Source organism: Mustela erminea, chromosome 11, assembly GCF_009829155.1.
Source record: "Mustela erminea isolate mMusErm1 chromosome 11, mMusErm1.Pri, whole genome shotgun sequence".
Taxonomy (NCBI): domain Eukaryota; kingdom Metazoa; phylum Chordata; class Mammalia; order Carnivora; family Mustelidae; genus Mustela; species Mustela erminea.
The window spans coordinates 8,817,917-8,842,484 of record NC_045624.1 but is presented as its reverse complement, the minus strand read 5'-3'; the positions used below and the strand labels follow the sequence as shown (position 1 = coordinate 8,842,484).

Below are 24,568 nucleotides of genomic sequence, written 5' to 3'. Positions count from 1 at the left end.
ACCAAGGTCAATTCCTTCGTCTAAGAGTAAATTCTGTCAACCTGAAACTTCTTTACAGTCAAGGGGATACAGCTACCCTCCCAATGTTGTTGGATAATCAGGGTGATGATGGTGATTAACTTTTGTAGTTTCAAAGAATTTTTATTACTCTAAACTATAAGTAAAGATTCACTGCTCCACAAAGTCAGTTTCTGTGAAATCATATTAAATGTCAGAGTAGAAACACATGCCTCACCTCTCATGCCCTAAAAAAAAGTATATATACACCTATGCATGTATGTGTGTATATGTAAATATATTTACAAATGTACTTGTCTGTTGTATATTTACATGTATTTATGTTATTTAATGTTATGTATTTGATATAAATTTATATTTTTATATAACAATGCATATGTTTATGTATGTACATTATATAATAGACTATGGGTACAAATATAAATAAATTGAAATTCCATATAAATACATATATACACATAGTGTATATAGTGTTTATTTAGAAGAATGAAGGTTTGCTTTTAAGCTTCCTATTTAAAAAAAAAGTATTTGCAGATTCCCTTCAACTTTGACAAAACTGTAAGATTTGCTTTACTCTGGCTTTGAGGTTCTGTCCCTCTGTCCCCACATTCAATTATTCTATAGTGACATACACTAAGGAAATATTTATATTCTCAGAGGTGGAAGGTTCCATTCCCTCCATTGATATTGGTTATGGGAATATTTGATACTAGTTGCACAAATACCATGTGTTTCATATAGAACTTGCATATTTTATCAATGCCAAGTCTGATCACAGGTTATACCAAGATTTTTTTTTAATATTTGCATATTTCAAGGGTTATATGAAAACAGTGCTGATTGTTGTACAAACTGTATAATGGAAAGGATGAAAGATGGATGGATTTTGTATGTGAATGCCTTAAACTTTCAAATAGTAATTATCAAGAACCTCTTAGTGAGTTATTTAAGTTTTCTGGAGTTTTACTTTGCATATATTTATTCCATTACTTAGGAGTCCTATTTTGTGGATAATTCCAATCACATGAATGAGCCCACCTGTACATAAAATATATCACATATAATGCTAAAATTCTTACAAATTATTTCAGATGGCTAAAAATGCTTATTGTTAGAGAAAAACTGGACAACCTTAGAGTATATTGATTATGCAGAAACGAAATGCGTTACAGGGAATCTACATTTTAAATGAGGTATTATTATAGGTTAGTATAATAGGAATAGAACATTTTTCTGTTCCTTGTGGGAAAACCTCCTAGAGTGTGCTCAGGAGAACGTTGCCTTTACTAACTCTCAGCTAAGTTTTAACTAGTTGACGGCACAGCAGCTCATGGGATGAGAATGCACTTTGGCGCAGACAGGCAGTCGGAACAGATCCTTGGCTTTAGTGATTGGTTAAGGGACAGGCAACATGACTCAGTGTCAGCCAATCAAGGCTAATTGGTTTTGCTTAAAGCTGCCTGTAGGAACCACCCCTTATTTTCTGCTGGACTTAAAGATAGGAGGATAAATTACTGAAGTTCCTGGCAGATCTCTTAGTACTATCTGGAATTTATGAATAAATCAAAGTGGAGGTGAGCAGGGCCAAGAAACTCCCTAGTTCTGTAACATGAGGCTCTTGCTCAAGCATTGCTTGGATTCAGTCACAGGTAGGGGTGTGTGTGTGTGTGTGTATGTGTGCATGAGTGTGTGTGTGTGTGTGTGTGTGTGTGTGTGTGTCTGCACACGTGTGATGGTTCACTTTGTCAGTCCAATGAAGCCAAAAATAGCTTCCTTGAAATAATGTTTCTAAATGCATAAATTAAAATATATAGGGTTAAATAGACAGAACGAATCATATTGAAAACTAACTCTAACCAGGGAACCTAATTATGTTTTGGGAGTTTTTGTTCGTTTGATTATTGGTGTTGAGTTAAGCAATTTTTAAACATACCTCTGAAACTTTTTCAGATTTGTCCTGTTCGTTGTTTATGAAACCTAAATTAAAGCAAGGGGTGATTTTTGTCTAAATAGTTACATCATTATCTCATTTTTAGAATGAAAAAGCATTTCAGAAATTGAGAACAAGACTAGGGTTAACAGATGAAATACAAGCTTAGTATTAAACACCAGTTTAGTATGAATTTCAAATAAATAGTGAATAACATTTAGCTTTAATAGGTACCAAATATTGCATGGGGTAATCTTTTACTAAAACATTTTGCTGAAATCAGTTACTAAAATATCAGATGCTACATATCTGAAATTCAAATTTAAGTGGACAATCTGTATTTTTATTTGCTAAACCAGCAACCCTACTAAAACCAGTCTAAAGCTAGCCAGTTTTAGAGGTCAGTTGTCATGATCAAGTCCAAGGAAGTACAACTGTATCTACTAACAATTCTACCTGACAAATATCAAACTCATAAACTAGTCTCAGAGCTGTCCCTTTCTTAGGTTTTGTGAATTCTGGGTAGACAAAGTCTGCTCAACTAGATTTAATTACGTGCTTTAATGTATTGATGATCATATAAAAGTGGCAATAAAAGACTGTTTCTTTATGTTTACAAAAGGCAGTTGAAGATATAGGCTAGTATCTTCCCAGAAAATCTGCCTAGACTTTAATGCCCAGAAGAAAATGTCTTTTCCAAAATGATTTGTTGAGTTTACTTTTATAAGCAAAGTATAATTCACTACATTTTTTTTCCTTGCCCTTTCTGCAAGGCACTGTGATTTTAGTTGTAAGGCTTAATAGTAATTGAAATCAACTTCTCTGTTCTTCGGTTTAGACATTTTAACATACCTCTGTTTTATGTTTGACCTATTTTACTGACATTATTTTAAGTTTGATCACTTTTTACAAAGAGGTCATGTTACGTTATAAGTAAAATACCAGTAATTTGAATAACTTCAGAATGTAAAATATTGTCAGAATGTAAAATATTGTTAAGAAATTTTATAAGAAAAAAAAGAAATTTTATAAGAAAGTTCACATATCATGCAGAAACTATAGGTCTTAAATCCCAAGATATGTCTAATTGAATTATTTTAACATTTATTGGGATTTTAACCAAGACCGAGTAAAAATATTAACTGCCTTTGATGATATTAAAGACTTGGAACAAGTTTTGATTTCTAGATATAGTAGCACAAAGGAAATAGAGATGCATGCAATGGATCAATATGTCAAAGTTAAGAAAATATGGTACTGTAACACTATAATTTTGTTGTATAAATAAAATGATTTTATCATTGGTAATGTAATAGTGCTTATATATTGTTATAAAGAAAGGATTTGACAATGAATTTTAAAGATTGAAAAGTAATTTGTGGAAAAGAAGTTTTAGTATTTAATTTTGGTGTTATTTTTTAATAATTAAAAGAAACATTAAAAAAATAAAAAGCAGACTAGCCAAATTGTCCAAGTATTCATTTTAAGCATACTAAATACTGTATAGTGAGTGCTTCATAATTTAAAATTTTATGGGCACACCTAATTGCTTTTAGATACTCAGAGCATCTTTTGGGGAACATGTGGCGGACATTATTATTCATTACTTTAGAAAAGAGATTGGGGGTGCCTGGGTGACTCACTGGGTGACAGACTCTGCCTTTGGCTCAGGTCATGATCCCAGAATCCTGGGATTGAGCCTCATACTGGGCTCACTGCTCAGTAGGGAGCCTGCTTCCTCCTCTCTCTCTCTCTGCCTGCCTCTCTCTCTACTTGTGATCTCTGTCAAATAAAATCTTAAAAAAAAAAAAAAAGAGATTGAATTTTTTTTTCAAATAATTGCTTTTGTACTTTTTGGGGGGCATAATTCTTCATTTTCAGCAGTAATTCTTGATGTCTGAACATGCTAAATTTTATTAATTCTAGGACATTTTTATCATCAAAACATTTACAAACAATGAATTCTAAAAATCATCGTCACTCAGGTTGTGATTCGCAGTACCAGCAAATACAAAAATCTCCAAAGCCCCAACATTAAGTTTTGCAGAGTGGGTGTCGCTTTGGAAGATCGTTCTCCAGGGGTAATAGTAGAGGGCTCTTTTATCCCTAGGAACCAAATGGTCAGAGTACTATTAGAAGGAGGTGATGAATCAGATATATTTACCAATATGCTACAGGCTGATAACCAAATTTTAGTAACCTACATGATTGCAGATTCAGAATCAAATGCCAACATCAATGACTTTTTCTTCAGAAATATCACATAACAAATGCTCTTAATATCTAAAAGAATGTCAGTATGTGGAAAAGCAGAAAATTTAAAACTCTAGATCCTAACAGTGACTTAGCAGAGTTCCGTTCCAGGATGTGTGAGTGGCTCCGTCAGTTAAGCCTCTGACTCTTGATGTCAGCTCATGATCCTGATCTCAGGTCATGCTCTTAGGGTTGAGAGTTCGAGCCCACATTGGGCTCCATGCTGGGTGTGGAACATGATTAAGAGTCTCTCTCCCTGCCCTTCCCTCCCTCCAACACACTTACGCTCTCTCCCTCTCTCTTAAAAAAAAAAAAAAAAGGCATTCAGTTCCAAATGTAAAAGAAATTATAGGATATAATCAGTTTGTTTTACGTATATATTTTACGTATGTGTGTGATAAAATCTACCTCTAAGTGTAAATACGTTCTTTCAATACACATGAAAATCCTAGATGTTAGAAAGCACGTAATTTAATTGGCTGGGTGTACTGGGTGAACTCCTTCTGAATGGGTGCGTCTACCAACAGGCGCTGTCTCAGATTTGAGTACTGCTATGCTAAATACTTAGTATCCTAAGTTCTGGTTTGGAGCTCTTTTGTCCCATTTCTCTGTCTATTGACTCTAGCACTACAACATACTAATTATTTTATGCATCTAGCAAATGCTAACATTTTAGGGTAAGACATTACTTCTTTATTGTTCTTCATTTGTAAAAATACTTTTGGCTATTCTTCCTTGTTAATTTCAAATTGAACTTCCGATTTACCGCCCGTCCCCTTTCCAGCACTCCCCAACCCTGATGAAGGTGAGTTGTGGTCATGAATAATCGGTATTCGCTGTTCAAAATCTAGAAATGCAAGACGATTTTCTACTTTTTCAAATTTCATTGTATATGATTGAGGGAAGAGCTTCTTTCTCTTTTTTCTTAATATAGGTGACAAATCTTTCTTGTTCACTCTAATCTCTAACAGATTATTTCCTCTTTTTATTTCTGAAGGATGAACAATAGCTTTCATGAAGATTTTTCTGAAATCATGTGGGTTAAGGTTGTGGTATACAACATCTTAGTCTTTGGTTGTGTGGAACAGACATGGAGAGGACACTGCATCTCTGGTTAGGCTACAGATCTGAAGCTAGACATGACGTTATGAATGATCTAATTTCACACTTGTCTTCTTCTTTTTTTTTTTGGTAAAGAAAATAATCCTCCACATACTACATATTGTGCCTGTCACATTGAAAATCTTAAATGTGCAATATGCTTGACTCCTCCAGTATATTTATCCTTTGCTACAATGACGTTCAGCAAGGCAGAATTAAGTACCCTCATATGTTAGAGTTGTTCATGCAAACTCTTTTGAAATGTCTTTTAAAATGTTAAAGAAATCACCAACTGCAATCAATTTTTTTAAAAGAGAGGCAAGGAATTTTCTTTAATATCTGAAACATGGAAGCTAGTGATTTAATAAAACATGCTATTAAAAGAAAAATTGTGTATCTAATTGAAACAATCCGAGGTAAGTGAATCATCAGAAATTGTCCAAAAGGCAATTTAGAATTTTTAAATTATCAATTAATATAGGAAATTAGATATTTCATTTGTTTCATCCTAGAACTATTGCTTATCTTTGAAAGCTTAGGAGAAAGAAAGACCGTGTTTCAGACCAATGTTAGTTTTTGTTCACATCTATACATAATTGGTAAATAGGAATAAATGCCTTAAAATATTTATTGAGGGGCACCTGGGTGGCTCAGTGGGTTAAGCTTCTGCCTTCAGCTCAAGTCATGATCTCAGGGTCCTGGGATTGAGCCCCTCATCTGGTGCTCTGCTCAGCAGGGAGCCTGCTCCACACACCCCGCCCACCCTGGCCTGCCTCTCTGCCTACTTGTGAGCTCTGTCTGTCAAATAAATAAATAAAATCTTTAAAAAAATGAAAAATCTAAAAGCAAACAAAATTAGGATTTTTAAGATTTTTTTAAAAAAATGTATTTAGAGAGAGAGTGCAAGCAGGCAGAGGGGTAGGGGACAGGGAGAGAGAATCTCAAGCAGACTCCCTGCTCAGTGTGGACCCTGACACAGGACTCGATCTCATGACCCTGAGATCATGACCTGAGTCCAAATCAGGGGCTGGTCACTCAACTGACTGCACCACCCAGGCACCCCAGAAATAATGTTTCTATAAATTGCGCAAGTAATTCTTCTGTTGAAATTAGGGGCAATATTAATGAGAATTCTTATATATTTTTGTACTTTTCAAAACATCACTTTTGTGGATACCTAACCATAAAAAAGCCATAAATGGCTAAAAATATAGGAAGGGAGAGGTGGGGGAAGGAGAGATGCTATTTTACAAAATCTTAAGATCAGTGTTTTTCTACTATTTAATGGTCAAACTCTAAGATCTGTTTCCTTTACAATAATTCTTCCTTTTATGTTACCCATGTTTTGAAGAAAATGTTTTTGGGCGACGATGCTTCTGTCACCAGAGCCATGGATCAGTCAGACCCTGCATTCTAACTTGCCTTAACTTGACTGCAAATTCCGGTAGGTTATCTCCACCAAAATAAATTGTCCCTACAGTGGCAAATATCTGACATCTTAAGTGATCGTTTGGAAAAGTAGAAGTCATTTACTTAGGAAAAAATTTTATTGAACTAAAATTAGTTCGTTATATGTGTCTTGAACTGACAGATCAAACACACCTGTTCTAGCAAGGCTGGTGTCTGTAAATTTACCGCATTTTCCTTTGGAGTAGCACTTCCTAGAGCTTTCCTTTTGGCCTCACAGTTAAACATCCGATTCCAATAGTTAAGTATCTTAAGAGCATTTAGAAAAAAGACAATGAAGTTACTAAAGATCAGAGTAAAAAATAATACCCATATTAGAAATGTGAGAGTCTGGCATTAATTTGAAAAAGAGATGCTAGAATAGTCTGGAGAATGAGATGTATGAACATTGTAATGCAAGGTCAGTGGACAGCTGGCTCTCCATTTTTATGAACACTACTAAGTAGAGCGGATTGCAAATTTAGCAGGGACTTTTTTTTTTTTTTTCCAGCGAAAAGCTCTTTAAGTATATATTGTTAAGGGAGACAGGCAAACATTCTTTCTAAGTGGATTCGTGGAGTTGTGCCTGCCTGAGATGGGCTTGGTATATGGTTGAGATGGTAAAAGAAGGAATTGATAAATGTTCCATCAAGCTGTAAATGTTCCAGTCATGGTGCTCTCCTTTTTTTGATGGCATATGCCTCACGTGTTCTAATCAGTATGCATTTTTTCCCTACTTTCTTTTGTAGGATTCAACAGGTTAAATGAAAGTACGGAATCTGGCCAAAGGGGGTTGTTCTTAAGGCATGTTAGTGTCCTTTTGGATTAATTATACGAGGTTGGCTGAAAACACCTGATAAGACCGTTAGGAGTCACATGATGCTGACATTTCTTTCCAGTTTCAATACTCCAGTGCTTCCCCACTGTCTGTCTTGCCCAAGATGCTATGCCGAAGAGAGAACTCATAGATACACACACAGACACACATGCATTCATGCCTACACCCACACACAACCTGAGAAGGCTGAAATGCCAAAAGTCACACAGTTTGTTAATGACAAGGCCAGCATGATGCCTTAGAACCATTCATTTGTTTTTCCTACTTCACTACACTTCCAATCAGCAATTTCAGTCATCACCGTTTTTTACACCAGTTTCACAGAATGTCCTCTAATTACAACGTGAACAAAGAGGAAATGGAAAGAAAATGACATTTTGCTTTAGATACTAAACACATTCAAAGAGGAAATGAAACTCTTTCCTAGTGGTGCGGCTGAGAACGAGGAGGAACAGATGTCAAACCCACACCAGTCACAACTTAAAAACAAGCCTTATCTAGTTGACGAGGCCATGTAGCACCCGTGGATAATGAGTGAATTCGTATGTACTGAGTCCTGACTAAGAGCTCTGCACTGTTCTGCTTCTATAACAATAAGATAAAAGCACTGTTCTCAGGGGGGTTGGGGGAGTGTGTAGGGAACTGAGCAAAAATATTAATGCAAGATGCAGATAAAAACGGATGTAGTCATGGAAAAAGACTACAAAGACAACATGAGTTCATCCAGAGGACTAACAACCACTCATTTTTGTCATGGTAGATTGAAAAGGGTTTTATTTGTTTGTTTTTGTGGAGCTCCTTCTAAGCAAGGAGTGGGGGATGCCTTAGCACAAAGAACATGATTAGAATGGTGGGAAGGGGAGGAGTCTGGTGTCCTCCAGTAGGCAAGAGGGTATATTACGGAGGTCTTTGGCCCATCCAAAGGAAAGCTAGTAGAGTATGGTTAGGAATCCAGACTCAACTAAAACCTGCCTTATTTCAAACTTTTTGAATGCTATCATAACAAAAGATGGGTGGGAGAAGAAAAAAAAAAAAAGATTTCAGAGCTAGAAATGAAACAGGATAAATGTCCAGGCAGAGACAGAGGCAAGGAGAAAGCCAAGAGCACTGGGGAGTTATTACTCATATAAATCAGCCTCGCCATAGTCCTGACCTCTCAGCTGGTCAAGAGCTTGAACCAGATGCTAGCATCAGAGCTTCCTGAAATCAAAAGTTCTGGTAAAGGTCATCTTATCAAGCTTCTGGATCTTTACTCTGTCATTCATCTTATGGGTCCCCTTGAGTGGTAATGCTCTGGAATATTTTTCTTTTTTTTTTCCTGAACTGGCAATTCCTAGTTTTCTCAAACACACAAAATTATTTATCTCTACCAAATTTCCCATCAGCATCAGCTTTTCTTCTTTGTTTCATGAGTATTTTACCATGAAATTCTTCTACCTTGAGCATCAGCGGTATTGCAAGTCTATACCTGAAGCACTTATCACCAGATGGCAGGCGTCTATTCATGACTTGGGGAGAATAAACAGAGTTCTGTGGTCTTTCAGAGTTGGCTCAGTGATCTGGGGTTGAGATGAGCTGTGACTACTAAAGCCATAGACTTATTAGCAAAATATAGTCTTCTTTGCACCCTGGTTCTTAATAGTTATGAAGCAAGAGAAATCTTGATTACAGCAAAACTAACACAATCTTAGTTAAAATTAAAACCAGCTAGGACTCTATATGTCCCTTCTAACAAATCCTTTGGTGTTCCCTCAGATGTTAATTAATTGGTTCAGAAGTTCTCTTTTGAAAACTTTTTCTGCCATGTGTAGCTCTTTTCTCATTCATGCTGTTAATTGTCACTGTATACATTAAAGTCACGCATCTTTGGAATCGTATGTTTACACTTTCCTTTCAATATGTTAAAATTATCTGCTTTTTATCTGCTCTCAGTAGGAATGTTAACAGATTGGTCTTTATATCTTGTATCATTAGCACAATGCAAAATAAATATTAACCAAAATAATAAGTTCTTTTTAATTTCTTTTCGTGATTAAAAAGTTACATTATGGAGGCAACTGGCTCAGTTGCTTGAGCCTCCAACTCTGGGTTTCAGCACAGATCATGATCTCAGCCTGAGATCAAGCCCCACACTGGGCTCCACGCTCTGCATGGAGTCTGCTTGAGATTCTCCCTCTTTCTCTGCCCCTATCCCCAGTTGGACACTTTTTATAAATAAATAAATAAATAAATAAATATCTTTTTAAAAATGCATTATGATTTTCAAATATAAAAAAGTTGAATGATGGAATGAATTCCTATGTGTCCATTAATTAGTTTCAAATTAATCTTGAATTCATTCCCCCTACCTTAATTTTGTTGTTGCTTTGATAGAGAGTTTTCAAATATGGCTGAGGTTGAAATAATAGTATATTAGTTTTCTATTGCTGCATAACAAAATGGCATAAAGCCTGGACATTTAGTCAAAGGATTCACCTGATTAGGTCAGGCCCATCCAAGATGATTTCCCTCTTGATAAATTCAGAGTCAATTAATGAGAGTTCTATATTATGCCCCAAAACTCTCTTCATCTTTGCCAAACTCTATTTAACAGAATTGAATTCCAGTTTCTTTCAGCACGCTAGGTAAGGTGCTGGAAATAGGGATTACACACAGGAGTCTCAGGGATAGGGATCATGGAACCCATCTTAAAATTTTGTATACTATACATGGGCTAACTCAGCAACAGCCTTTTACTCCTAATAGTATTTCTCATTTCTATTTTTTATTTTAACTTCTTGAATTACATGTGACCTCAAAGAAGGAAAGATTAAAAGATTAAGTATACTTTCACGGTCACAGAACCAGGACCTGGTAGACTTGGGGCTCCAGTAAAGAATTCCAAAGTCCATATTTTGAACCAGTTTGGGGGGTTTTGCTTTGTTTTACATCATGTTAATGGGGTGTTCTCTGTTTTTTCATATATGTTGTTAGGTATTCATTATGTAACAGTATTACAGTTTTTCAACTGAAATATTTTATTTTTAGTTTTTGTATAAATATAGCTAGAATTATGAAGAAATACTGAACAAAATCTAATTTTTAATAATTTTTAAAATCTCCCTTTCAGAATGGTCTCCTATAGATTTTGCATACTTTTTCCCATAACACTGTAATTGATTTAAAAACATTGAAACCAATTCTTAAATAATTAACTTTTTAGTCTGTGTCCTTGTGCCTTAGGCTGTCTTAAATATGTAGACTCTCCAATCTTTTAAAGAAGGTTTGATTTTTACAAATGAATCTGGAACTCATTAAGAACAGCTATGGTAGATGAAATATATAATCAAGATGAGTAATAGTTTTTTTTCCCCTCAGAACTACTTCATCATCATTAAAGTGTGGTTAACTCCTATAGTGCCATAAACAGTATGTATAATCTGTAAAATGTCTATAAAACCATCTTCATCTTTGAGGGACTAATTATAAATAATGACAACTGAAATCAAAGAAAAAATCTACATGATCTTCTCAAACTTTTGATAAGTGTAATTCTCCCATATGAGAAATATTTTAATAATTTATGATATTTGCATTTTATTTGCAAATCTTACTTGAATTACACTGTGCATAATTTACTGTTTTTCCAAAATTCAGTTTTTTCTCCAAATCCTTGAAAGAGCAAGACAAATGTCTAATCTCTACTAATTCTCAAATTGTGTCACAAATTCATTTAATAAATAAATGTTCTTCGTGTTAAATTTTTTGAGATCAGTGTTTTTATTTATATTTATTTTTTGAAAAGATATAATTTATTTGTTTGAGAGAGAGTGAGCAAGAGAGAGCAGTGGGGCAGGCTGGAGGGTGAGGTTGGTCAAAGGGAGAGGGAGAAGCAGACTTGCTGCTGAGCAGGAAGTCTGATTGAGGGACTTGATCCCAGGACTCTGGGATCATGACCTGAGCAGAAGGCAGACACTCAACTGACTGAGCCACCCAGGATCCCCTTAAATTTAATTTTTAGCCACCATTCTCAAACTAACAACTCATCTAAGTGCATCAAATAGCTGACCCCTTCAAAAATTTCATTGGTTTTAGGAATAATTGTCACTTCGTATATTAAGTGAGGATTTTCCCCTTATCTTCTGAAAAGTTTTTCTTTTTCTTTGCCGATCAAATACTCTTTATTTAATTTTTTTCTCTATAAGCTTTGTGCAGGTCTATGTGTATATTCCATTAAAAGAAATTAAACTTAACACAAATCTAGTTTTACTTCTTTCATCTAAAGTTCTTCTATCCCAGAAGAATCAGCAGAGAACTTCCACAAATTATCACATCTTCCATTTATCATTTGCATCTTTGTCTTCATACTTGGATGTTTTTCTGCTTGCTATTGAAGGATATCCTTGTGCTCAGTGACTGCTTTGTCCCTTCTTTGCTCCCTTACAAGGCACTATAGCTCAGCCTCTCCCTCTCAGTGTCTCTCTAGGGGACAATTCTGTCAGCATATATATACTTTTGTTTTTTTTTTTTTTCAGTAGGCACAGGTTGTAAGCATGAAGTCACCTCATCTTCAACATAATGGGAACCAACACATGCTTGACTCCAATCTTGGGGAATATATTTTCTCATTTCTCTGAGACATTTACAGCAAAGCTTCTCAAAAGACTCCTTGCTACTTGGGGGTTTAATTCTTCCTCTTCCATTTGAAAAAAAAAATCACTCTAATTAATCTTTTTTTCTCAGCTTTCTACAAAATTGTTCCCGTCAATGCCACAGGTATTAATGCTTCCTCCTCATTGCTAAGTCCAGTATTAAATTCTCTGGTCTCCTCTTTCTTGACCCATCAGCAGGGCTTGACGTGACTGAACCCTTGGAACACCTTCTGCACGTGGCTTCAAGCAGGGCTCACTTCCCTTCTTCAGAGTGGATCACTCCTTATCCTTTCCTGGCATCCAGAGCCCCTGATTACTGAAGCACCATACTTCTCAATCTTTGGTTCTCTCCTCTATCTACATCCATAGATTCCATACAGTTTTGTTTTTAAGATCATGCATGTGTTGCTGAGTTCCCAAATTTTTATTTCTGCTCCTGACCGCTCTTGAAAAGTCCAGACTTCTATCCCAACTACTTAGGTGATATCACCGCTTCCAGAGATGTCTAATGGGCTCTTTATTATTAAAGTGTTCAAGTCCAAGATCTTTGTTCTTTAAAAACCTGTCCGTTCACAGTGTTTGCCGAATTGATTCAGACCAGTGCCATCCCTTTTGTTCTAAATATCCACATTCACACCACCCTTTCTCTACCCTGAAGAGGTAGCTGCCACTTAGCCCCTCCGCGGACACCACCTGGACCGATACGTGAACGCCTCTTCTCCGTAATATTTCCATCATCTCCACGGTAATCTTCCTGCTTCCGTCCCGGCCATTTCTCATTTCACAAACAGCAGACACAGTGATCCTTCATAGACCAAGTGTTAGATCAAGTCCTGTTTTTCCGAGAACTTACCAGTGGCGGTCTGTTACACTCAGAGTAAAAGCCAAAGCTCTCGCAGTGAAAACATGATAAAGTTGCTCAAAACCTGAGTAAAAATAATACCCATGTTCAAATGTGAAAGTCTGGCATTAACTAGTGTGAAAGGAGAAGCTGGAATACCTGGAGGATATTATATGTGAGCATCGTAATGCAAGGTCTGGGAACAGCTGGTTCTCCGTTTTTAGTGGTGAGCACTACTAATTGGAATGGATTTAAAATTTCGCAAAGACTCTGTCGGAAGTGTAGATTGTTAAGGGAGGCAGACAAGCATTCGTTCTAGGCAGCTGTGTGGAGTTTTGCCTCACCGAGATGGACTTTGTGTATGGACGGGGCGGTTCATTTAGCTATAAAAGCCAAGGGCACATGGGTGGCTCAGTCGATTAAGTGTCTGTCTTTGGCTCAGGTCAGGATCTCAGGGTCCTGAGATCGATTCCCCCACCAGGCTCTCTACTCGATGGGTTGCCTGCTTCTCCCTCTCCCTCGCTGCTCCCCGTGCTTGTGCTCCTCTGTCCCACCCCCCTCTCCCTTTCTCTCCCTCTCTCGAGTAAAATAAATAAAGTTTTAGAAAAATTTTAAAAAAAGAGAGAGTAAAACCCAAAGCCCTCGCAGTGACCTACAAGGTTCTACCTGTCTGATGACATCTTGCAGTAAGTCCTCTGACACAGTCGCTCAACTCTGCCCCGAAGGGATTTCTAACTATTCCACAAACATGTTTCTGTTCCATTTGCTGTTTCCTCTGCCTAGATCACCTTTCCCCCTACTTTGTGCACGAAGACCTCCCTCAACTCTTTATGTCCTTGCTCAAATATCATCACTTCAGTGGTATATTCCATGACTAATATTTAAAATTTCTAGTCCTCGTGGGGCACCAGGGCTGTGCAGTTGAACTCTTGGTTTCCCCTCGGGTGACAATTTCAGAGTGGTGGGATCGAGCCTCATGGCCCTCTCCGTGCTCTGTGGAGAGTCTGCTTGAGATTCTCTCTCTCTCTCTCTCTCTCTCTCTCCCTTCCTGCACCCCTGCGCCCTAACATTTTCTCTCTCTCTCAAATTAATAAATCTAAATAAATCAATATATAAATAAAATGGCTAGCCCCCTTCCCTGCCCCGCCCCTGCCAGCCTGACTTGGCCCATTCTCTACTCTAGGTTTATTCAGTTTTTCCCCACCACCAAGGCATGTATGTTTTAAGTGTATGTGTATTATCTGTCTAGCTCCCACTAAGCAGGAACTTTTATTTGTTTCATCTACAACTACATATCTATTGCTTAAGACACTAAGTCTCATATATTAAATTCTAAGTAAATATGTGTTGAATGAGTTTATATTGATCACATGTTTTAGTGCCTATGTGAAGACTATGCAGGCGTTTATTTACCAAACTGCTGGCATCCCAACTAGCCGGCAACCCTGAAAAGTCGTTCTGCAAAAATGTGTTTCTTTTCGTAGTTACAAGCCACAAGAAACTTAGTACCCGCTTTCCTCAAGAATGTTTTTGTGAATTGGTCTGTGCAAAGATGAAAATTCCTTAATCAGTTTAAACATTTTTGCATATTTGCACAAAACACGCGGGCTGAGTTTCAAGTATTTATTCTCCAGTTACTTTGCACGCTGTTTTGCTTCGATAATTCTGGCGGAGTGTAATAATGCACTGTCAGCCTCTTTGTTGTCCTGAAAGTTTTCATCAGAATTTTCTGATGGTGTCTTCCCACTGATGCATTTTGAAAATTTCCTTACATTACAACTAAGCAGAGCAGTCTGACTACTCAGCAGTCTGCATGTCTCTCATAGAGTATATGCTCATACACCTAAAATAAAAATTTTGTAGCTGCCTTGGGGTAGAGGAATGTATTGCAACCTGTTAGGTTATTGTGATTTATTTAAATAATTATAATAATAAAATGATAGTCTCTTTTATGGGATAGTCATAATTATTGATGTCTGTGCATGAGAAAATACACACCAAGAGAAAGTTTACTTAAATTGATTTATAATTTAAATGATACTTTATTAATTATAACACCATCTGCGTGTATTTAAAAACACTGCTATCATAACTGCTAATATTTTTTTTAAAGATTTTAGTTATTTATTTGACAGAGAGAGAGATCACAAGTAGGCAGAGAGGCAGGCAGAGAGAGAGGAGGAAGCAGGCTCCCTGCTGAGCAGAGAGCCCGATGCGGGACTCGATCCCAGGACCCTGAGATCATGACCCGAGCTGAAGGCAGCGGCTTAACCCACTGAGCCACCGAGGCACCCATAACTGCTTATTTATTCCCATCAGCTACCTTGTGCTAAGCCCTTTGCATATACTGCTACTTTAGCTGAGGACATTGACTTTGGCCCAGAAGTTCAGTAACTGGGCTGGGGTAATACAGCTAGTGATGGCGGAACCAGAATATGGACTCACATCTGTCTGTCTCCAAAGTCCTGACTTCTAACCACGCCGGCGAGAAAAAGGCAAGGAGAGGGAAGGTTGGCTACCACCTAGAAGCACTGATGCTCTGACCCTTGACCAGATGAGAATATTTGTGAAAACTACTCATTCTTGGGGCGCCTGGGTGGCTCAGTCAGTTAAGCACCTGCCTTGGGCTCAGGTCGTGAGCTGAGAGTCCTGGGATCGAGCCCCACATCAGGGTCCCCGCTCAGTGAGGAGTCTGCTTCTCCCTCTCCCTCCGCTGCTCCCCCTGCTTTGTGCTCTCTCACTCTATCTCTGTCAAACAAATAAGTAAAATCTTTAAAAAAAAAAATACTCGTTCTTCAGGTAAGTTCTGGTGCTGGTTGAGGCATAGTTAGGCACAGTACAACACAGTAGAGTACAATATATTGTACAACACAGTACAAGAACAGTATAACCCTGCTCTGTTTGTCTCCACATTTACGTGGCTGTTTTTGCTGAGGAAAGATTGATGCTAGAGGTCAGAAAAAACTGTTCTTGTCTGTTTTTTGTCACTTACCGGAGTTTTTGCCACTGACCAGAGACACATGGCTCTAAGTTTTAGATTATACTTGCAGACATAAGTGTAATGTTGCCTGTTCGATCTACTTCTCAGGGCTTTCTAGATTTAAGTGAAACTGTACTTTATAATCTCTAAATATAAAGCATTCTCATTATTAATATCGTAGTAGCTATAGGCATATTTCATTCTTCAGTTCCTATCTTATTAGTCTTTTAAGGAATCACATGATGCTCTTATGTTGACTGGGCAACCTGGTCTCTTTCTTAACAGATTTAATTTCAGACCATAAAGGAGGAGAAAGAAATTGAGCTGTGCCTTTGGGCATATTCTGGCTAAGTAAAAAGTGGCAGGATTTCAGTGGGGTAAGGAGGAAAACATGAGACACGTCAGTGACATAAATTTATATTTGGAAAGAAAAAGGATCCAGGGAATGGTGTAGCAAGCAGAAGGACTGGCAGTAGTCAAAGACTACAGCGTTGACTGTATGTGGCAATTTTGTTGCATATTCAATTGCTAGGTATAAACTGGGTCTCTGAGGACGTGTGGGATTTCTAAAAATAAGTACAGTCAGAATGTGCTTGTCGTCTTAAAATGTTTTCCTGCTTTATTCAAATTCCATATGCATCAAAACAAATAAACCTTGTTGTCAACCATGTGTTTTCTTTATCCACTTTTCAATTCCTCTTTATCTATAAAGAAGAAATCAGAAGGTAGTTTACATTGCATACTTAAACAAGATGATAATTTAAATATGCAAAAGCTTGATGTAAGCAATAACCAAGTACATAGAAATTTATTTTTGTTTAATAGATTTATGTCTAATTAGCTGACCAATGGGGGGTAAGGCTAATAGTGGCAGATAACTGAAGTAAATGTTATTTAACAGCATAGGGTTCCAGGAACACAGTAGCAACCTTCTGGGCATTATATCATCCAAGCCCAGGAAGTCTCCCCATGGTGGTAGTACTGCATTATTTAAAATCATTTCATCATGTTCCTCATGAGTATTGGCCACCTTTCAAAACTCTCTCTGGTCCTGTGCTATTTAGGCCTGCTTTGTGATAATAAATCTCTTCTGTAATCTCTAAAACTCATGCAGACGATGTCTGGAGATTCTGTAAGAAAAGAAAGCAGAGGAATTCTGCGCCCTGTTTAATCTGTAATTAAATAAAATTAGATTGTAGAATTACATTAATTTACAGAGTCCACAATACTTTATCAAACATCTTTTCATTTTACAGTTTATTTTTTGTTGTCTTATTCAAGCAGGGTTTGGGGACATTTTCATAACATTTTAACATTGAATAGAAACTATATACGTTAATTTTTTATTGTATCTCACATAAGATAGCCCCACAGAAATTTACATTGGTTAGAAGCAAGATGGATGGTTAAGAAAAGCCCAGTCCTATGGGCTATTCTTAGAGGTTGTATAGGTCAGGGTTCTGTAGGAGGGGGGCGTTTCAGACCACCCAATCAGGGGAGAGGTAAAGAAAAGCTAAAACACAGGCACTGGGTTCCATCAATATCCCAAGGGTACACATCTCTTAACCTAAACACCTACGTGGATTTGTTTCAAGACATGGGATTCCCATTACAAAGATGTCTCTTCTATGAGGCACCGTCCCAAATACCTTTTCAATCCCAGCAACTCTGGCAGGAATCACCTGTCTTTCTCTTCCTTGCAAAGAGTGGGAAGACATCCACGACTTGTAGACACTACTGGTCCCCGGCCCCCAAATTTGGTTTATGTTTGACTATATCAATTGCCCAAACAACATAGTCTGATTGCCCTTTGGTGAGAGATAGTGAGAAGTACTTGTTGAAATAATGGAAAATTCAAATCCTCTGTGACTATGGTTCCCAAAACAAATGGTTCCCAAAACAAATTATCAGCTGACAGAAGACAGTTCTGACTTCTCATTTGCAGTAGACACTCTACTTTGAGGCTGTGATTCAGAGGCCTTTTTAGAATTTGAGACCTCTGTGATCTGTACCCATCCCCAGCCATCCACCTCGGGCTCAGAATATCCACTAGACCGTCAGCTGTTTCTTTGACTAAAGGATCTTCATGGGTTAGTAAAGGATCCAAAAGCAAGGATGAAGGAGTGTACTGTGGACAGTCACCCAGAACATCTAAGTCCTGCTCGGGCTTAGACATCTGAGGAGGCAGCTTCCGGTTGGCAGTGGGCAACAAGGATCTTGAGGGGCTTACAGGAACTGATTTGTTGCCGGGTACCCCTTGAGACCCCTGGCAGCATTTGAAGAGAAGTTGATTTCTGTCCTGACAAATACGGGTAAGGCACTGTCTGGTCATTGGAAGAGACTGACTGGAATGGTAACATCATCTACAAAGGCCAAGTGCCTGTGACTGAAACAAATCCTTTGAGCCTGTGGGGCAGCACCATCTCTGACCAGCTGTCTGCATTCCTTCAGCTGGTTGTGTAATAAGACTTCCCCTCCCTGGGGCTGATGATATTATGGACAACACTTTAGACACTTGAAGTTCTCTCATTCTTGGGCTCAGTGTCTCTCTGGACCAGTCAAGGGACGACTACCTGGAGCCTCATGTTCCTCTTTGTGATTAGGTAAAAAACGTGCGGAAGTTGATTAAACTGATCAATGTATAGAAATTGCAAATGAATTAGCTTCTCATGCATAATCTGGGCAACTGCTGCTGCTGCGTAGACAGCAGTATGACCAGAATTTGTCCTGCTTCACTGTGGCTACTTTCTGGAGACGGAGACCCCAGCTCTGTCTTAGCATAAGAGCTCAGCTGGCACAAGAGTGTGTCACCCGTGGGCCCTGAACTGGTCTTCTTCATTTGAGCATGAAATGAATTCCCATGGGCATGTTCAGCCCTGAAAGACACCCCGTCTTTCTTCTCAAGTTTTGGATCAGCCCTGGGAGATTTTTGCCCCTTCATCAGTATAGAAGTACACTGTGTGAAGCCTGCATTCTTGTCTTCAAGGATATGCTTGAGACGAGATTGCAAGCACGGACAATGAGGGAACGAACAGGACAGGGTCTCCTGAGGCCTTGGGCCCTGGGGTGTTCCTCCCCCAACTGGCCGGCAAAGTGTGGATGAGAATCCTGTTCATACCAAAACCTTTGCTCCCCGCATTGTGCTGGACTGCTGGCCCTCTGGCCATGCCGGCTGCTTCTCTCCAGCAGGTTTTAGCTCTCGGGCATGTTGTTAGTTGGTGGAGGGACAAACGGAAACACATGTTCATCAAACTAGTGCTCTTTCCACTTTTTTCATTCTCTCATCGGGTTTCTTGAGTTCTCCATTTTTTATGAGCATTGCTTTCATCTTTGTACAATGCAGTGACAAGGGGATATGAATGTCCTTGCTCTTATAGCAGAGTCAATAATTGGTCTCTTAACTGTGTATTTTGAACAAGAGAAATGACCTTTTCTAGCTGAAAGTCTCAACTGAGGAGACATAGGCACATGAACGCAAACACGGGCACCTACTCACATGCACACATTACAGAATTTTGTAAAATTAAATGGTAATTTATTTTCTGGGCAGCTCTATCCATTGACATCAGATGGATTATGTCTCAAAGTCTACATTCTTGTTTGAAAACCTCTCACAGGAGATTCTGGGATTGTACTCTGAGTTTATAGTTCTAACCGTCTGTGCATTCAGAATGCGAGTTCCTGACATCTACCTGATAAGATGGTCATTACCAACCTTTAGCCTGGAGCTGACAGAGCCTCAAATCTCTGTCTCCCCGTATCATCCCACTGTTGCTTACTAATTAATAGCCACAAGGTCTCACGGACATAACTGGCCTCCGGGTACCTCCCTCTTCATTTGGAGTGTGAAAAGGAAAGAGTTCAATTCCTGATCCCAACTCTGACCAGAGGAACATTCTATTCACATGGGGAAAAAAATATACGAGAAGTGGAATGAATGGGAGGTCTGAATGAGCAAGGTCGTAGAACAATGCATTAAATATATCTAATGCCAGATTATCCCAAAAATAATTATAGCCATGAATTTAGAAACTATGAATGAAGGATTTGAAGGGCATATTGTTTTATTTTTAGGTGTTTGGATAACTTCAATAGAAGCTACCTTCTAGAAGCTAGCAAAGAACTAATGAAAGTCAATGCAAAGTATATTCTTTGACCTCTACTTTGAAAAAAAAAAGATTAAGTAATTATTAAGATAGGAAATTATGCAAAATGGGTAAATATAGCAATTTCTTTTTATTATTTTATTTATTTCATCATAGCTGCATAATTAGAGGTTCTCTATAGAGTTTGTACATGGGACTGAAATCACACACAACATCAATTCCTATGGTTTTTCAACTTTACTCGATCTTGTCAAGCTTCTCCTCGACGCTTTGAACACATGCATGCGTACACACACACACACACACACACACACACTCTTTTTTAAAAAATTTTTTACTCTCAGTGTTTCCTTAAACTCCTAAGCATGACAACTTGGGAGCGTACTGTAAGTGACATTTCTCCAGGTCACTGCCTATGGCTACAGCTCCTGCACAGAAAATTGTTCTGCAATGTTTTCCCTCAGCTCATGAAGCACAGCTTCCTGTCCCACAAAAACAATTGCCGTGATGGAGGTCATTATAACATTTGTTCAATGTAAGCAAAACTGAGTTCTTTAGAACGCTGTTTGACTAAAGATCAGACGCCCAGGCTCAGTCTGGGGAAAAAGAATAATATTGATGGTTACAGACCTGTGGAATTTAATGAAAGAAAGATCAAAAGAAATCATTATAGTTGGATCATGAATGTTGAGAAAAGATAGTATTAATGTGTATGGAGTTTTTATAACAAGCTAAAGATTGTTGATTAGAATTCATTATTCTAGAGAGTGTTACCAACCTTAAAAGAACGGTCTTTTTTATATCTCCCCCCCACACCCAAAAGAGAGACAACCTAAAACAATAATGTTTCAACTGGACTCTAAACTTATACTGAGCTGGAAGTGCTTGTAGGTTAAGAAGTAGACTCTGCAAATTAGTGAAAGGAAGAAGGTGGTGTATCCTCCTCTTGCCTTGGGTGATGGGGCCAGTGTGATAGTTGGGGCTGTTTCCTCAGGTGAGGAAAATCGGGGGCTTTATCCATCACCTCAATGAGATGGAGCCAGCGGGGGCTGTGAATCACGAATCACAAAAAAAAAAAAAAAAAAAAAAAAAAAAAAAAAAAAATCAAAAGCAGCTGTTGTTATTTATTTCTTATCATGGCTCATCTCAATTAAAAAGACTACTTTATGGTAGAAGAAAACTGTGGTCCCGTATATTCTGATTATATTACATGCGGAATTCTAGGATCAGAAGAGGGACCCCATAATTTAGAACAAACAGGGATTTGCAGAGGTCAGTGAGGCTGAGCACAGGGCTAGTGAATTCAGTGCACACCACAGAGACCCGACTGGGCGGATTGTTTCAGGAGGTGATTATGGGCAGTGGAGGGAAATCTCTCAAGGTATTTAGAGCTTTCTCATCTGTACCCAAGGAAAACTATGAAGACTCTGAACAAGTTACTTCCATTTCTGAGACCTCAGTCATCTCATCTGTGGAAGTGAGTTGGGGTTCCCTAGGGTCTTTCCAACTTAAACGTGCTTTAATTCCAACTCTGGAATTGTTTTGTAAGCACAGAGCATTCTAATGAACAAACAGCCTCTTATCCTGTATCATCTTAGAGCAAATTCTTGTTCACTGGTGGATTATGATGATTCATCACAGTTGCCACAAAATTGAATGTTAATACAGCTATAGAGTTTTATACATGTCTTGTAGGATTATGAAAAAAACATAATGTCTCCATGAATGGCCCCATATTTCTTTCATTAAAATATTTTGAAATTATCACGGGGTCTGATAAATAACATATAAATGTCAATGTTGTTATAAAGTAATAGCAAATGAGTATTCCAAGGGACTTTGCAAGAGATAGTCTGTGTAAATGTTTGTGTGTTTGTGCCTGTACACACGCACACATGCGAGCATTCGAGGTAATACAGCACTGGTATAAACATGATGACATCAGAAGCAAACTCATTGACTTCGGTACTCTTGCCTTCTCATTCAGAATAAAGGACTACGGTCCGACTGATCTCTTTGATTTGCAAATCTGAGATCTCTCCCAGCTTCAAGGTTCCAAATTATCTTAGGAAAAAAGATGCCAAGCTCTTCACATGAAACAAAAGGGCAGCTTAGTAGTAGAGTCACATGAACGCCTGTAGACTGTGTGTCCACATTTCTCTCCCTGACGCAGTCTCAGCTTCAACCATTCCCACCTACTTTAAAATGCCCGAATTCTTTATTTTTTTTCCATTGTTAAGCTTTTGTAGGGCCTGTCTCCCTTGACAAGAATTACCCTTCTCCTGCTTCCTTGACAGCCAACTCCTTCTCTTGCTTCAGGTTTCAGCTGGGTAAATGTGACTTTCCACGAAAGGGATGATAACCATTTCCTAGTATCAGTTCTGCCTCTGATAATGGGGAACGGCCCTAAGACTCTAAGCAATTAATTCATATTTATTGAGCACCTGCTGCTACTGCGTAAAAATGCTGCGGGTGACATACGTATGAACAAGATACCGTTGTTGAGATGTGGTGTGTGGAATATATACACGTAATAGGACTAATGCAGAGTGGTGTGTGGGAAGTCCAAGTGCTTTGGTGAATAGGAAACAGGGTGAGCACATTTTGCTGAATTTGGCAATCAGCTTAATCTGATGTTATTCTAAGAGTTTATTTTTTTAAGATTTTATTTATTTATTTATTTGAGATAGAGAGCTAGGGAGAGCAGAAGAGGGAGAAGCAGGCTTCCTGCTGAGCAGGGAGCCAGAGGGATCCCAGGACCCTGAGCTCATGACCTGAGCTGAAAGCAGATGCGTAACGGACTGAGCCACCCAGGTGCCCCTGTTCTAAGAGTTTAAAAGCTTCATTGGCCCAGAGGACCTTCAGCTTTGCAAGGTACCCCTCCATCTAATCTTGGGTGATTGCCTAAGGTTCAAGTGAGTGGGTCTTAGACCTCCAGATTCCAGTCAGAGCAGTTCCATTGGTATTCTGCAGCTTTAAAAAAAAAAAAAAAAAAAAAGTTTGAAAGCCACAGGTGTTTTCTACTAGAATAATAGTATATTATGACATTAATAGATAGTCTCAAGTTGATTTTCACTTTCAAGGACATTGGTGGATAACAAATCCACAATCTCTATAGCAGAACTTGTTGCCCAAGTCACTGAAGCGAAATAGTGCTTCATAGTTCATGGCCATGTGTGGTCTTGAGGCACCTCAGGACACCTCACACTTGCCAAGTGCATTCACTATTCTTTCTTCTTTGCTTTTAATAGAATTTCACAGAAAGTGTCTTTATTGGAAATTACTGTACAGCACTATGATCTTTGAGAATGAGTCAATGTCCTTTGTTAATTGCAAATGTGTCGATTTTGCCACAGGAATTCTGGTTTTTGAAGCAGAGGAGAAAGGTACTGAGCTTAAGAACTACAAACTCCTGAATATCTATAGAAGAAAAACGACATCTTCACTGCAGTTGTTTGTTTGTTTGTTTTACCTGAATATGTGTTTTGGCATGTGATTTAAGCTACTTTTTATCTCTGTCTTGATTCTGCTTTGTGAGCTACACCAAGCATACTTCTCTTGGATTCAAGTGCTCACGATATGAGGTAAATTAACTCTTCCAGTGCTCTAGGGTACCAATTAATGCCCCAGAGGAGGTAAATTACTAACTGGTACCCCACTGCTCTAAAAAGTCTGAATTTGCCTCAAATGGTTTGCTTGCTCTCTGTTAGAGAGTAGATTACTCCCAGAGGTTCTCTGTAGGACAGGGTCCATTTTTACATGGGAAATTAGATTCCATCTGATCGGCAGGCTAGACCTTCCCAAACGTGTCCTACGCTAGTCTTGATTAGATTACCAGAAGCTGTAGGTGCCTATAATGAACGTTTGACCAGTCAGTGAGTAAATATAAGGACATGGAACAGAATATCTGGGATATTTAAAATGTTTAAAGTTTTGTAAGCATAGTGAGAACAAGATACTTGATTTTTGGTATGAAGTCATTATTTAGAAACATTGTGTAATGTGGTGTTACGGAAACGTATAACAAAACAGTATTCCCCCTTCTCTTCATGGATAAAGATGCAGAAATGCAGAATATTTCTCACCCCAGCATCCTTTGGCCATGGATTTTTAATGTTGTTTGAATACTCACACTGCTCTAGAAGATGCATTTTCCAATGAGCCTGTTAGAAAGTTTTACTTTGTACTGAGGTAAAAAACGACCTTCCTCTACTTCATTTGTTCATTATGGCACAAGTAGCTGTGAGTGCCTAGTAAATACGAGTCGCTGCCCAGTGAAGAGAGAAGAAGAATTCCTGCCTTCGCAGACTGTACGCTTTCGCAGAGAACACCAAAAACAAAACCAGGAGCATTCAATTGCAATAGGTGATATGAAGAAAATAATTAAAGGAGTTCAAAGTAGAAAATAATTAGGGTAGGGAAAG

General features: G+C 38.3%; 1 protein-coding gene and 1 pseudogene across 1 annotated transcript in view; one reads left to right on the top strand and one right to left on the bottom strand.

Moving 5' to 3' along the window:
- The window catches only part of CNTNAP2 (contactin associated protein 2), a 1,944,007-nt gene that overhangs the window by 177,681 nt on the left and 1,741,758 nt on the right, over nucleotides 1-24,568 (top strand). The gene's annotated exons all lie outside the window — the stretch shown is intronic.
- On the bottom strand, nucleotides 17,946-19,154 carry LOC116568847 (annotated as a pseudogene).